This window comes from Leptonychotes weddellii, chromosome 13 (genome assembly GCF_054177405.1).
Source record: "Leptonychotes weddellii isolate Sample4059 chromosome 13, ASM5417740v2, whole genome shotgun sequence".
Taxonomy (NCBI): domain Eukaryota; kingdom Metazoa; phylum Chordata; class Mammalia; order Carnivora; family Phocidae; genus Leptonychotes; species Leptonychotes weddellii.
In genome coordinates, this window is record NC_138381.1 from 4,102,131 (window position 1) to 4,116,911 (window position 14,781).

Consider the following 14,781-nt stretch of genomic DNA (forward strand, 5'->3'; position numbering starts at 1 on the left):
GCGCCTGGGTGGCTCAGTTGGTTAAGCAACTGCCTTCGGCTCAGGTCATGATCTTGGAGTCCCGGGATCGAGTCCCGCATCGGACTCCCTGCTCAGCAGGGAGTCTGCTTCTCCCTCTGATCCTCCCCCTCTCATGCTCTCTGTCTCCCATTCTCTCTCTCAGATAAATAAATAAAAAATCTTTAAAAAAAAAAAAAAAGAATGGAGGGAGGTGGACGGCAACAATTAACACACCTTAGCACCCAGATCTTGGCCTCCAACACCATCCCCGCTAAAAGGAACCTGGCGGCCTCAAGAAATGGCAGATTCTAGGGCTGGGGCAAGGTAGATGTACAAGATGAGCCTGGAGCATTTTATTTATTATGTCAAAAGTGGAGAAATGCTTTAAAAAAAAAAATGATGTGACAAACACAAAGGAGTCAACTAGAAGGGACTCCCACTGGCCAAATCTGGGACAATTGGAGCACCAAATAATTAGGCACCATTAGACACAGGAATGGATAAGTACATATTGATAGTTGGGAGACAGACAGATGGATGAACCAATGGGCAAAAGATGGCTCTGCATGTGTACTAGGATGCTGAGGGCCGACTGGTAAATATGGAGAGTGAAGGAGATAGAAAATCATACTGGCAAAGACTGCATCAGGCAAGAATCATCAATGGATGCTAAATCTAGAGGGGGATAATTTTGATATGCAGAATGTTTAAATGGTGATAAAGCAACTGCTTATCAGTTGCAAGGGAAGAATTAAAAAACCTCAGTAATTGGTGGATAAATCAGCAACACCTTTGGGGGGGGATGAAAAAAATTAACATCCTCAAGGAAGGGCAGACAGACATGGTATGCCTCCAGACAGAACACCCTTAGAAGGACAGGACACCCATGCATCCATGCAGCTAAGAATGCAAATCCTGCAATTAAATAAGAGGAAACAGTAGACAAACACAAAGTGAGGAATATTTTATTTTAAAAAGAAAAAAAAAGTGGAAAGGACTACATTCTTCAGCAATGTCAATGTCATAAAAGACAAAGACTACGGAAATATTCCAGATTCAAGGAGGCAAAAGGGACAGGACAACGGAATGCAATGCCTGTTCTCAGACTGGATCCTGTGATGGCAGGGAAAAAGTGCTAGTAAGGACATTTTAGGTCAACTGACAGAAAAAGACTGTGATGATAAACTGTATATGTTAACTAACTGGGTTAAGGGATGACCAGATAGCTGGTAAAACATTACATCTGCGTGTGTCTGTGAGGCTATTTCTGGAAGGGACAAGCATCTGAATCAACAGACTGAGTAAAGATCATCCTCACCAATGGACAGGGGCATTGCCCAATCTGCCAAGGGCCTAAGTAGAACAAAAAGGCGGAAGAGGGACCAATTTGTTTTTTGTTTTAGCTTGAGCTGGGATATCCATCTTCTCCTGCCTTCACACTCCTGGTTCTTGGGCTTTCAGAATCAGAATGAAACCACCAATTTTACTGTGTCTCCTCCCAGCAGAAAGCAGACTGTGGGGCTCTTAGCCCCCTAAGTCATGTGAGCCAACCCCTGTAACAGCTGCTCATCTGCATCCACACATACATACGCAGCCTACTCTGTTTCTCTGAAGAATCCTGACACAGATTTTTGTAAAGGCAGTTCTGGAGGAGAATATTAAGGAAAAGTTTTCTGGGATTTCTAGAATTGGCTCTCTAATCTGATTAGATTAAAAGATTCTAATGACTCGGTTTTCAGTATAAAGAGAGCACTTCTATTTGGTCTATGATGAGAACTAATTACAGATATACAAAATATCTGCATTGGATACTCCTAATCAACCACTTATATGAATCAAAGAGCTAAATGACTCTATATATGATACTAACATTTCTGGAAAACCATGGAATATAATGACTGGTTGGTTGGCCCTAATGTCTCTGGACAAAATGATGAAAGAAAATGATGAGCTCGGGGAGTCCAAGTCCCAGCTCAAGCATAGCATAAATGACCTGAGAGCTTCCAAGTGTGCCCTGGAGGAAAGCCTGATCTCCTACAGCTGCCTGGCTGAAAGTGCTGCGTATCAAATGCCGACCATCCTTCTGAGATTGGCTACATCAGAAAGCAAGCTGAATGCCCACCCTTACAGGGGTGCACTATTACTCTGAGGGCACTAACTGGGAAGGACCCAGGCCTCAACGCTAGGATGGGGACATGGAGGAGGAGTCTGATAAAGCTGGGGATATTGAGTCCCTAAATTCTCATATGTCTTCTTTGCCAGCGGAAGAGGTCTTCCCAAACCCAATAGTGCCCTCATGCCAGTTCCTATAATAAATCTCATGTTTTATATAGCTATATTTAATGTATCATTGGTTCTCTTTTCCTGGAGAAACCCAATATAAGTACCAACGTAAATTTATAAAATTAAATACTTTAATTATATACAGGAATATCCTTATTTCTTGAAAATAGACCCTGAAGGATTTATGGATAAAGGGTCATAATATACTTAAAATTTACTCTTAAAAGGTTGAGGAAAAAGTGTGTGTATATGCACGCACACGTGGGTAAGGAGAGAGTGTATAAACCCTCCAAATTATCTCCAAATAAAAAGTAAAGAAAAACATCAACAACAACAACAAGGTGAGCTGGTTTCATAAAGATGGCTTAGAAAGACCTCTACCACATCTCTAGTAACTGTCATGGGGTCAAAAGAATATAGAGCTCCTTAAAAATGACAAAGATCACTTCATAGACTTGACAAAACCCTTATTCTACACACTAACTAGCAGTTCCCATTTAGACTCCCAGGAATCCAAAAAACTTGACCTCCAATTGAAAGTCTACTGCAAATTATATCCTTCCTACCACAGCTGTGTCTCTGTACTAAAAAGTTTTAACTCCTTTGCCATTAGGGAGGGGGAAAAAAACTATTTTGTTGGCATCTTTCTGCCAATTCCTGTCCACTGTAGTTTCCACACCAGCCTTAAAAAAGTCCTGGGAGATGCCAATGCCAACAGAATGTCATACTTCAGAGGAGTATGAGGGCATTTTTCCTATTCCTGGCAAAGCTGGTTAATGTGTGATGAATCTTAAAAAATTTCAACGGTATCAACCAGCTATCTGCAACAGATAAGCCTTCCTCGTGCCCCAAGCAAAAGGACGCAAGCTGGCACACACGTCAGAGTTTTCTGGCAAAGGCATGATGTGAAAAGGCACACGGTGATAATATACAGCTAAGAGGCATCACAAAACTTACATCCGTATGTCCAGTCAGCACTGCTCCCATCTTCTGTCCATGGACACCTGAGCTCTGACCTTAGAATCTAGTCCGATTCTCTGTGACTAGGAGCCACTTGCAATCATACACACCTGTGGATCCCTTCATTACACTAGAAGGTTCTCCCTGCAGGTTTCTTGCAATTCATTACAGTGCTCTCTTACCCCTTTTCCCATAGTTTTCACCTAGTAAAACTGCATTTCCATTTTAAAGTTTCCCTCTTAATTCTCCTTCTGACTTCCATTTTGCTGCTTTTCACTAAGCCTCTGTGTCTCTCACATCTCACTCTCAATTACTATAAATGACAGAAGGTTAAATAACCTCCAAACTTTATTTAAATGATTGTTCTTGGACTATTTTAACACACTTCTTTTGTTTTACCTGATACAGTACAAATTACGAAAATAAACTCATCTGAAATTCTTTCACCTTTCCTTTATTTTTCTTGCCTGCCTGTATTTATCCTGCCTGCTAATATGGGTGTTAATGAATTCAAAAAATAAAATATGTGTAAAGAAAGTCAGGAGAGAAACTGGACTATATACAAAGTTAGACTCTTCAAAAAAAAACCAAAAAGGCTAAGTTTCAGTTTGCTCAATGTCTATAGTGCATAACACTCATCTACAAAATTCTGGAACACTTGAACTAAGAAGCTCCCTTCTCAACTTAAAAGACAGATATTCTAACAAACTTGAAGTATTAATTTATACACCAGGAGACAAACTACCAAAATGACTGAAGAGATTAAAACATAAATTATGTATAAGTCCGGGCGCCTGGGTGGCTCAGTTGGTTAAGTGACTGCCTTCGGCTCAGGTCATGATCCTGGAGTCCCGGGATCGTGTCCCACATCGGGCTTCCCTGCTCAGCAGGGAGTCTGCTTCTCCCTCTGACCCTCCCCCCCTCATGCTCTCTCTCTCTCTCATTCTCTCTCTCAAATAAATAAATTAAAAAAAAATTATGTATAAGTCCAACGTCTTAGGTAAATTCTAGAACCATCTGAGAGGGGAGTGAAGACATGTTTGGGGTACCTCCTCAGTTACAAGGATGGCAGAGTCACCCCTCTAACAAAGCACCCACCCCTGCTGACAGTGCACAGAATGTCCCCGCGGTGGCACCTTACATATGCTTAGGTGAACAAAAGAATATGGGTACCTGGAAGCAGAAGAAGGGAGACAGGTGAATAATTTCCCCACTGCCCTTCTTTCCTCATACACCTGAAATAATTTAAAGCAGTGATCTAACAGTGCTTCTCGGCTCCTTTCAAGCCTTGTTACCCTCCGTGCGCTCGGGGCAGGGTCACCATCACGTGCTTTCTCTGCCACAGATTCAGTGTTTTCCAACATCTCCCCTTCATTCCACGCTCATCCGCTTCTCCCACTACTCACTAACTCTAGGAGTGGCTGCTTCATGCTTTTGTGAGTGGTTGGGACACGCTGTTTTGGTTATCCCTCAGTGACAACAAATGCAGACATTAAGCAAACAGAATACTGACTTTCTCAATAGGAAAATGCTGCGGCCAAAGCCTCATCAGACATAGTATGTCTGTTAGTTTCCATGTGACTGCATTTATTTCTATTCAAATTTTATGGATGAAGCACTGAAGTGATGAAAAAATAGTGTTTCTCATGTGAACAATATTTCCCAAGGGAGACAGAAATTTCACTAATGGCATTTTAAAATAAAGCCATATACCACAAGCAAGGATTGTTAAGTAAGTATGTATTAGTCAGCTACATATAAGGAAAAAGCCTAGGACTCCACATATACTAACACATCACTTCTTATGACAAGGCCAAACTCCTGTCATTGGTTAAGTCAAATTTTCAGCTCTGAGTTCATTGTGAAACCAGCATGCTCTGAAAATCAGTCCCCTCCCCGCTGCCTACAGCCCTTCCTGGGTGGTCTCACAAGGGGCATTCAAGGAGCCTCACGTGTGGGTAGGAGCCTCCTTCAGATCACACCTCTAAGAAAATAGGGCAGAATGATCAAAAACCCCAACTCTGTAATATCATGCTTCCACATTCTGAGGAATAGATCACAGAATTGTATCTGTGGAGAAGGATAACTACAGAATACTCATTTTCTCCATCTTCACAGCCTGCTTTTCCTTTCTGATTTGGATACAGGAGCTAGAACCAACCCTACAAGAAGTCAATGCCCTAAAACCTTCACTCTATAATAAGTGGGCTTAAGAATGGGTCAAACACAAATACAGAAGTTTGTGTCTCGCTCTCGTAAGCTTCCAAGGCAGGTGCCCCCGCTCTGCAGGTAGTCAGGTCCCGGCCCCCAGCTGATTCTGGAATCCTGGCTCCTTCCATCTTCAAGGCCTGCCTTAGAGCTTCCTCATTCCCTGCATCCAGCTGACAGAAGCAAAGGAGCATGAAAGCAGCAGCACATTTGCTTCTTAAAAGCCTTGACTGAGAAGTCGCATCTACCACTCCACTCATACTTGCTTCCTGCCAGAGACTCAGGAAAACGTGACCTGGAGCCCTGCAGCTCCATCTTATGAAAGAGAAAAACTGACGGATTTAGGGGGGCAGCTAGCCCCCTCTACCACACACCAACCCCAAAATTATCATACCACTTCTCGCGAGACCATTAAGGAAGGCTTTCAGTCCTTACAAGACTTACAAAAACCTTCGAGAAATGCACCTATTCCCAAAGAGCATACCTGGAGCTATGACTTCCACGTTTGTAAAACAAGGGAATTACAGACAATATCAATCACTGACAAACTCACATCCTCATCAAAACTTGAACCCTTGGTCCTACCCATGGAGACATTCTGATTAAGAATGTCCAGGGGCACCTGGGTGGCTTGTCAGTTAAATGTGGGACTCTTGATTTCAGCTCAGGTCATGATCTCAGGGTTCTGAGATGGAGCCCCGCATTGGGCTCCGTGCTGGGCTTGGAGCCTGCTTGGGATTCTCCCTCACTCTCTCCCGCTGCCCCTCCCCCTCGAGCTCTCACACTCTCGCTACCTCTCTCTCTAAAAACAAAGAAAGAAGAAAGAAAGTCTGGGGTAGGGACAAAAGTCTGTAGTTTTAAAGAGCTCCCTGGGTGATTGTGATGAGCCAGACATGGGACCTACTGGATTAAAGTCCCTCCTACCTGTAAAAATACAATACATACTTCACACATATTTACAGGACTTGGAGCTGAGGCGCAGAGGAGGAAGAGGAAAGAAAGGGAGCAAGTAAGCTGAGCCAGGATGGAGAGTAAACTCGCTGTACTAAAGTGGCCACCACAAAGAGAGCCCCCCAGACCATCTGCCTACGTCATCATTTGTCACAAAGAATTATTCTGAATGTCCCCTTTCCCAAACACTGCCTCAACCTCTACCACCCTAGGTATTAAACACTACCCATATGCAAAACCACATGATGGACCCAGAAGATTCTTAATGAAAACCATTTGATCTCATTTTTTTGAAAGACAATAATTTCTACTACCTCTCCTAATGATCTAAATTTTCTAAGCTATTTTTAAAAGTACATTATCACCTTAGTTTAAATTTTAATGGCTTTATAATTATATGCACTCCTAAAACTAAGATTCCTCATTCTATAACATCCAGTAATTATAAATCAAATTCTGATCTATAATTCACAATCAGCAGAAATCTTAAGTGAATTGTACACTTCAAAAGCAGTAATGTGTTGCTTCTTCTAGGTTTAAAACATCAAGTTTCCATTATATTTAGTAACTGACAAGAACGCTGGACTTTGATTACATTGGATGATTACACTGGTGTAACTCCAACTGTGTTAAACAGTGTCTTTTCCCAAACAGGCTTCTTATTACCTTACTTGTTTTTATTTAATATTATTTTGTTGTTTGTTTTTATGGAACAAAAAGTACAGCATATAAGAGAAAATAAAAGAGAAGTGTGAACATCAAACACATTGAAAAGCAGTGAGAGTGAAGACTGAGATAATGTAGCTTTAGTAAAATGCAGCAGAAACTAGAAAAGCTGAAGTATCTAAGATCTGTTTTGAGAAGCCTGTGTTCTACATTTGCCCATAAGGGATCTCTGACAAGCACTACATGTGTCTGAAATGCAGGCATCCCTGCTACAGAGGGACTCTCATGGGCTGTCAACTTCTTAGTGAGGGGCTGACTTTGCTATAAAGTATGACATGATATAATTACAAATGTTTGACAGTTCTGGTTTAGACAATTTTAGCACTCTGAATATCAAACAGAAATAGTAGTTCTGTTTGGTTCCATAGGATGTATAATTTGACTTAGGGCTTCTAGAACCACATTTTTATTTTTCCTATACTTGTTAATTTCAAGGAGTGACTGTCATACTTATGATGGCCTTAAATAAGGTTTTCAGCATAAGCAATGTTTAATTTAAGAAAAAGTCCTCATAATATGAGCTAAATATGACACTCAAAAAAAATTATCAGGGGCGCCTGGGTGGCTCAGTCGTTAAGGATCTGCCTTTGGCTCAGGTCATGATCCCAGGGTCCTGGGATCGAGCCCCGCATCGGGCTCCCTGCTCAGCAGGGAGAAGCCTGCTTCTCCTTCTCCCACTCCCCCTGCTTATGTTCCCTCTCTCGCTGTCTCTCTGTCAAATAAATTTAAAAAAAATTAAAATCTTTAAAAAAAAAATTATCAAAGGTTAAAAAAAAAAAAATAGGCAAAGGTAGATTTCCCAAAAGTTCCCTTTTTAGCAACCAATTGCCCAAGCAAAGAAGTATGATTTCACAAATCCTCTGGCATAATACCACTTTCTAATGACCTGGAAGATGCAACCCTTAGAACTAAAACAGAATACAATTACTTTTTCAGCTTTAGAAACTTGTCATCTGCTAGAATGATAAAGTCATGTACATTGGTTTAAAAACAAACCTAAGACAAAGTAACTTCGCAAATGAGGTGAACAGAGCCTTTACCAGTCTTCTACACGCCCATGTTGACTTTTACTTTTTTTCTCATAACTCCAACACTCTGTCATTACTCTGTTTCGTCCGATTGTCTTCTTGCTCTGACCTTGTCTACAGGGCGTTTCAGATCAGACAGCCTCTACCACTTTCACCTGCGTGCTCACAGGCGCCTTTCCTCCTCTTGCAGTGGGGACACTGGCCCCCTATAGGTTCACTGTGAGGTTCAATCCTCAACAGAGCATAATCTCAGCACATAATGTGCTCGGCACCTAGTAAACATTCAGCAAGTATTAATCATTATCATGGAAACCAATTTTCTTTTTGAAATCTCGACTCCTGAATGTAATTTTATACCCTAATCCTGCAAAAACACATCTTTATCACCATCACCCCATCCTATCTTTTTCATACAAAGTGAATAGTCCCTTTCAGAGACTTTGCAAAAAGGAAAAAAAAAACAAACATAAATGTTTGTATTTTAAATATTTGGCAGACACAAAAAAACAATTTTAATATGTGCAAGGTATTCAGCACCATAAAGAAAGCCTTGGGTACAGATCACAGTTTAAGAAAATGAAATCCTTATCTTTGTAGTCCCTCTTGGTGCCCTCATCATCTTCCCTCTTCTTACGGAGCCATCTGCTAACGTGAACTTTGTGTTTGGAACTTACCTGTTTTCTTACTTAATCAAATCTGTACTTCTAACAATATGCAATTTTGTTTTGCAAATTCCTAAACTTAAAAAAAAAAAAAAAAAAGGAAAAATACTATATGCATTCCTCTAGAAGTATCTTTTCTTCCCCCAGATGACGTTCCTGACACTTACCCTTGGTGATGCATGTAGCTAAAATCCATTCAGTTTCACTACTGTATAGTCCTTCACTATAGAAGTCTAATACAATTTATCCATTCTCTTGTGATGGGGCACTGCTTCCAGGTTTCTCCTTTTACCAGTACAACTGTGAGCATTCTTGTACATGTCGCCAAACACTCAAGTACAGGAGCTTCTCCAGGGCAGTGGTTTGCGAATTTTAACATGCACCCAATCATCTGAAGAGCTTGTTAAGTGGCCCCATCCCCAAGTCTGATTCAGTAGGTCTAGGCAGAAGCCCAAAATCTGCCTACGAAGTTCCCATGAAATCCTGGGAACACAATTTAGAAGCACTGCTCTAGGATAAAGACTTAAGAATGGAATTACTGGGTCAAAGGGTACATGTGTCTCTAACTTTACTAGATAATTCCAAAGTTATTGTACCGAGCTAAACTCCTACCAGTTGTGTGTAAGCACTCCAGGTGTTTCCTACCTCCCAAACAACAGATACTGTCAGATTTTTACATTGTTGCCAACTTAATGTGTGTGAAACTTTTTCATCCTAATTTGCCTTTCCCTAATTAAGCTGAAAATCTTTGCATTTGGGATTTCTCTTTTGTGAGATGACTACTGGGTTCCTTTGCCCATTTTTCTATTGTCATTACTGATTTGCCATTTACCTTTCTGGATACTAATCTTTTACCAGGATGTACTGAATATGTACTGAATATGTGTACATAAGTATATGTATGTACTGAAAATACCTATTCTCGCTTGTGACTTGTCTGTTCACTTACTTGACGGTTTTAATAAACACAAGTTATCAGTGTTAATACTGTCAAACGTATCAATCTTTTCCTTTATGGTCTGCACCTTCTGTGATTTGTTTTAGAACTTCTTCCCTATATCGGAGTCCTACAACTATTGTCCTACCTTGTCTTCTGTAAGTTTCACAGTTTTGCTGTATTTTAGCCTATAACTGGTCTATAGTTGATTTTTTTGAATGATGTGATTTAGAAATGTATCCCACTCTCAAGAAGTTTCCTGTTTGGTAAAGGCCACACTCAGAGCCCACAGCCAACTATAACTTTTGGGAGGATACAAAAAGTGCCTCAAGTGAAATACTGATTAGGTGTTAACCACTCACTCCTTCATTGAGATTTATTCTGCTCTCTCATTGGGGCAAACAAAAATGTGAAAAATTTCAACGTGAAAAGATGGAAAGTTATTAGCTAATTAGACTGTGATTCCCAACCCACCACCGCAGGAAGAATCCTTAAAAAAATCCCCAAAACTCAATGTAGTCTCTTTCTAAAAACATAGAGAATTAAGTACTGGAGAAAGTGTGGGAAAACTGTCATTCTCAATAGTACCGGTTGGGATATAAATCTATACACCCTTCTAGAAGTTAATTTTGCACTCTCTCTCGACACAAGCATGCACACACCCTTCGTGTGTGTGTGTGTGTGTACATAGCCTTATAATATATTCTTTGAGCTATCAATGACTCTACAGGAAATAACTGGACAAAATACGTGTTTAAGGATATTCAGCATGAAACTCTTTATAATACAAAAATTATAAACTACCTAAGATCCAATGATGCAGGATGGGCTAGAGCACGTCCACACGCTGGAACACGGTGCAGATTACAGAGTGTGTTAATGTGGAAAGATGTTCACCATATTCCAGCAACTGACAAAAGCAGTCAACAAAATGCACATATAAACATTCATTTATTCATAAATATTTATCAAGCGCCTTGTGTGTGCCAGGTACCAAACACGTCACTGGTAAACAAAAAGAGATCTGTTCCCTGAATCCAAGGAGCTCGCGAGCCTTGCAGGGAGACAGACCAGATACATAACTTCCAGTTATTCTGGTTGGGATAGTAAAGGCACATGCATTCTGAACAGAGAGACAATTTATAGGTGTGTACGTATAATATATCCAGCATCAAAGAGAACACACGCACCCAGCTTTATGGACTAAGTGCTAGTAAGCAGGAGAATACTTAGAGCAAATGCCTCGTGATGAACTGAAGTGTATCTATCTTCTACAAAAAGGCTCTAGAGAGAATTTTAAGAAATGCAGTGTAGTTATGGAAAGTCATACACTGGAAGACAAATGTGAGACATTGCAGAACCACAGTAAAAGAACTGGGACAAACAGCTTCCATTCCTGCCAATTCAAAACAGATTGACTAAGATCAAGTACAAGTTCTTGAGCAAATAACCATTCTTCTAGGAGCCTATACTTTTCCCTTTCCCTGCTATTTTGTCTCTAACAAATAATAATAAAGCCTCCCGAAATAAGAAATATCTCACAACTGGGACCAGGCTCAAAGGATTCTGACATTATATGCTCATTTCTTTTAAACTTCTGCACCAAAAATCAGTGGAGTGATGAGAGTCATAAATTTCAAAGGGATAATTTTTAACTTTAAAGCACAGCTATCACACAGTACCTCAACCAAGACATCAAAGTTAACATTCACCAGTGATAAGACATATCTGTGTCATATAGGTCCCAATACGAGACTGAGAAGGGCACAACTTCACTGTCATGGTATTCTTGTCAAAATGCTTCACCTTCAATTTAATCATGAAAGGACATCAGACAAATCCAAAATAAGGGACATTCTACAAAATAACTGACCATCACTCTTCAAATGTATAAAGGTCATAAAAAATAAAGAATGCCAAAAGGAACTGTCACAAACTGGAAGAGACTAAGGAGACCGGATACCGTAATGCAATGTGGGATACTGGACTGGATCCTGGGCCAGAAAAAGGACATGATGGTGAACCTCAAAGTCTTTAGATTAATTGTATCAACTGTCTGGTTTCGGTATTGCACTATGGAAGATGTTAATAAAGGGATGCTGGTTGAAAGGGACACAGGAACACTCTGAACTATCTTAGGAATTTTTCTGTAATTCTCAAATTATTTCAAGGTATAAGGTGTTTACAAATCATTTCAGATGAATGATACACAAAGATATGAGATGAATCACTCATTATCTGTAACATAAAAACAGGCTACACCCTCCAAAATTGTGCTTAAAAATCCCAATATTTGCAAATAAGGCTTACACTGGAATAAACTGTAATTATTCCATAAAGGCCTGTAATTGTGATAATGTAGAAAATAGAGTAATTTTCCTAGGGCACTGAAATCCCTCCAGATAGTCTATTTTATTTTGCCCCTTAATCTTTTTTTTTTATTCAATTCAACTTACATTTATTTAACATCTACTATGGCCATGTAACTGTGCTAGGGCCTGATAATATTTTGATATGTAAGAAATGAACATTTTAGAACACAACAGAGAAAAGCATAGAGTAACAAAACTGGGAGTAATTTTTCACTCCTATACAAGCTAGGAATTAATCCAAACACCCTTTTTAGTGCAAATGTCATAACAGAGGACCCTCACAGCTCACGTGAATCCCCTTCAATAATAATTCAGTGGTTTGACCTCTAGAATTATCTCCAAAAATTATCCTTGGAAGTGTCAAAATGACTCTCTCCAACAAACACTATATTTCTAGTCCTTTTTTTTTTTTTCATTTAATCATTCTGTTTCTGGTGCACTGCTGTTTGTAACACAAAATTAAACCACCCAATTCTCTGAGTACCAGGGAAAAGGTTTCACTGGTATAAACCCAGGGAGCTTACTTACTGTCCTAAGAGATCAAAGGCAACATCATGTATGGCCGGCCAGGGTTCTCAAAGTGTGATCTCAGAGCCCGCAGCCTCAACCTTCCCAGGAGGAGCTTGTCAGCAGTGCAAATTCTCAGCCCCAGTCCAGACCTGCTGAATCAAAGGCTCCAGGGGATCCTGAGCATCTGTGTTTTCACAAGCTCCCCAGGTGACTGTGATGCACCTTAACTTTGAGAACCATTGATGGAAGCAGAAAGACTGGCCTGTAAATCAGGAAGCCTGATTCTAATCCCTGCTCTACCACTAATCTCAGAGACAGATTACTCAGCTTCTGTGGGGGCTCAGCCTCCTGACAGGACGACCAGGGAACTGGAACAGATCACTGTCACTCTCCTTAGACCAAGATCTGATCAATCTAGGAAGGCAGTTCCTCCTGTAAGGCCTAAAAGTGAAAGGTCACCCAAGTATTTCACCACATCTTTCTTTTTCATCAAAATGAAACAATTAAGATTTCTTATTTTCCTCAGTCTCTGAATCATATTTAATATATCTAAAATAAGGGGTGCCTGGCTGGCTCAGTCAGTTAAGCTACTGACTCTTCACTTTGGCTCAGGTCATGATCTCAGGGTCCTGGGATGGTGCCCTGACTTGGCTCCGCACTCATCGGGGAGTCTGCTTCAGGATTCTCTCTCCCTCTGCCACGCCCCGCCCCCCGCTCACTCGCATTCATGCGTGTGCTCTATTTAAAAAAAAAAAAAAATTATATATATATAATGTCTTCAGATAAAATTGTGTTTGCTTCGGCAAAAGCAATACAAGTGCCTATTTTATGGTTTCCTATTTAGTTCTACAGCAAGTCTGTACAGGAGGAATTCCACATAACAACAAAATCTCCAAGAAACCCAGGTACTATAGACTGCATTATGTCCTCCCCCAAAATTCCTGTTAAATCCCTAATCCCCAACGTGATGGTATTTGCAGGTGTGACCTTTGAGAGGTAATTACATTTAAATGAGATCATGAGGGCAGGGTCTCCCAAGATGAATCAATGTCCTTATAAGAAGGTGAAGAGAGTCCTGAGTTCTCGCACTCTCTGCCATGTGAGGACACAGCAAGAAAGGCGCCATCTGTAAGTCAGGCAGAGTCCTCACTCACCAGGAACCAGTACTCTGATCCAGGATTTCATGTCCTGGAGCTGCGAGAAGTAAATGTCTGCAGTTTTCAGTTCTCCAGGCTATCCTATTTTGTTATAGCAACCGAGCTAAGACACTCCCTCAGTGTCCACTCTGGTGTGGGGATCTAACACATCAGGTTATAGCTCAGAAGAACTATGTCCCCATCTTTGCACAAAGAACATGTGTGATCTGACCATAAGAAGTATTTAACAAGTTTGAAAACAAGGAGTTTTAAAATGTATAGATCTAGACACTTCCATTACTGCATAAGAAACACAGCTTAAATTCTTCTCCTATTCACGGATTTATGAACTGGGATTCTTCTCACCACTGTGATACCTGAGAAACCCATCATACAAACCCCTTCTTTGAGATGTGGGAAAGAGGGAGAGCTTAATTTATAAAGGTCAGAGAATTCTCCTCTAACAACACGAACCTAATTGAAGTCGACGTTGGGAGAAATGTCCCACTGAGCAAGTGAATACCCACTAATCCTTGAGACCTAAATCAGACCCTGTATCCTGCAAGCCCTCAACACTGCTTCCCAGGCAGTCAGATATCATTTGCTCTGTGCATCTCCATGTTAGCACTTAGCAAAACGCACTGTATTTGTTTCTGTATCTGCCTCCACAAGCAGACCCTGAAATCACAGTTTGTGACTAACTCCGCACCTAGAGTGGAGTTAGGGACCAGTGCTTGCTCAAGTGGAACCACTTCACCTTGCTGAATACCAGTGGAACTATGTCCCACCTCGCAGCTTTTCTGTAAATTCGAAATTATTCCAAAATAAAGTTTTTAAAAAGGCACCAGTGGCAACTGTGTTATCAGCAACAATCACACATGCCTTACAGATCCTGCAGGAAGACATCAGCCACTAGAGAACCTTGCCTTACTGTTTATCAGACATGCCAGTAGGAGTTAGTCATCTCGAGTGTAACAAACTTGAAGAATGAGTAACAAACACTTGAGA

General features: G+C 40.7%; 1 protein-coding gene across 10 annotated transcripts in view; it reads right to left on the reverse strand.

The window, feature by feature from the left end:
- ZNF407 (zinc finger protein 407) overlaps window positions 1-14,781 on the reverse strand; it is a 518,640-nt gene that overhangs the window by 502,544 nt on the left and 1,315 nt on the right. The window lies entirely within an intron of this gene.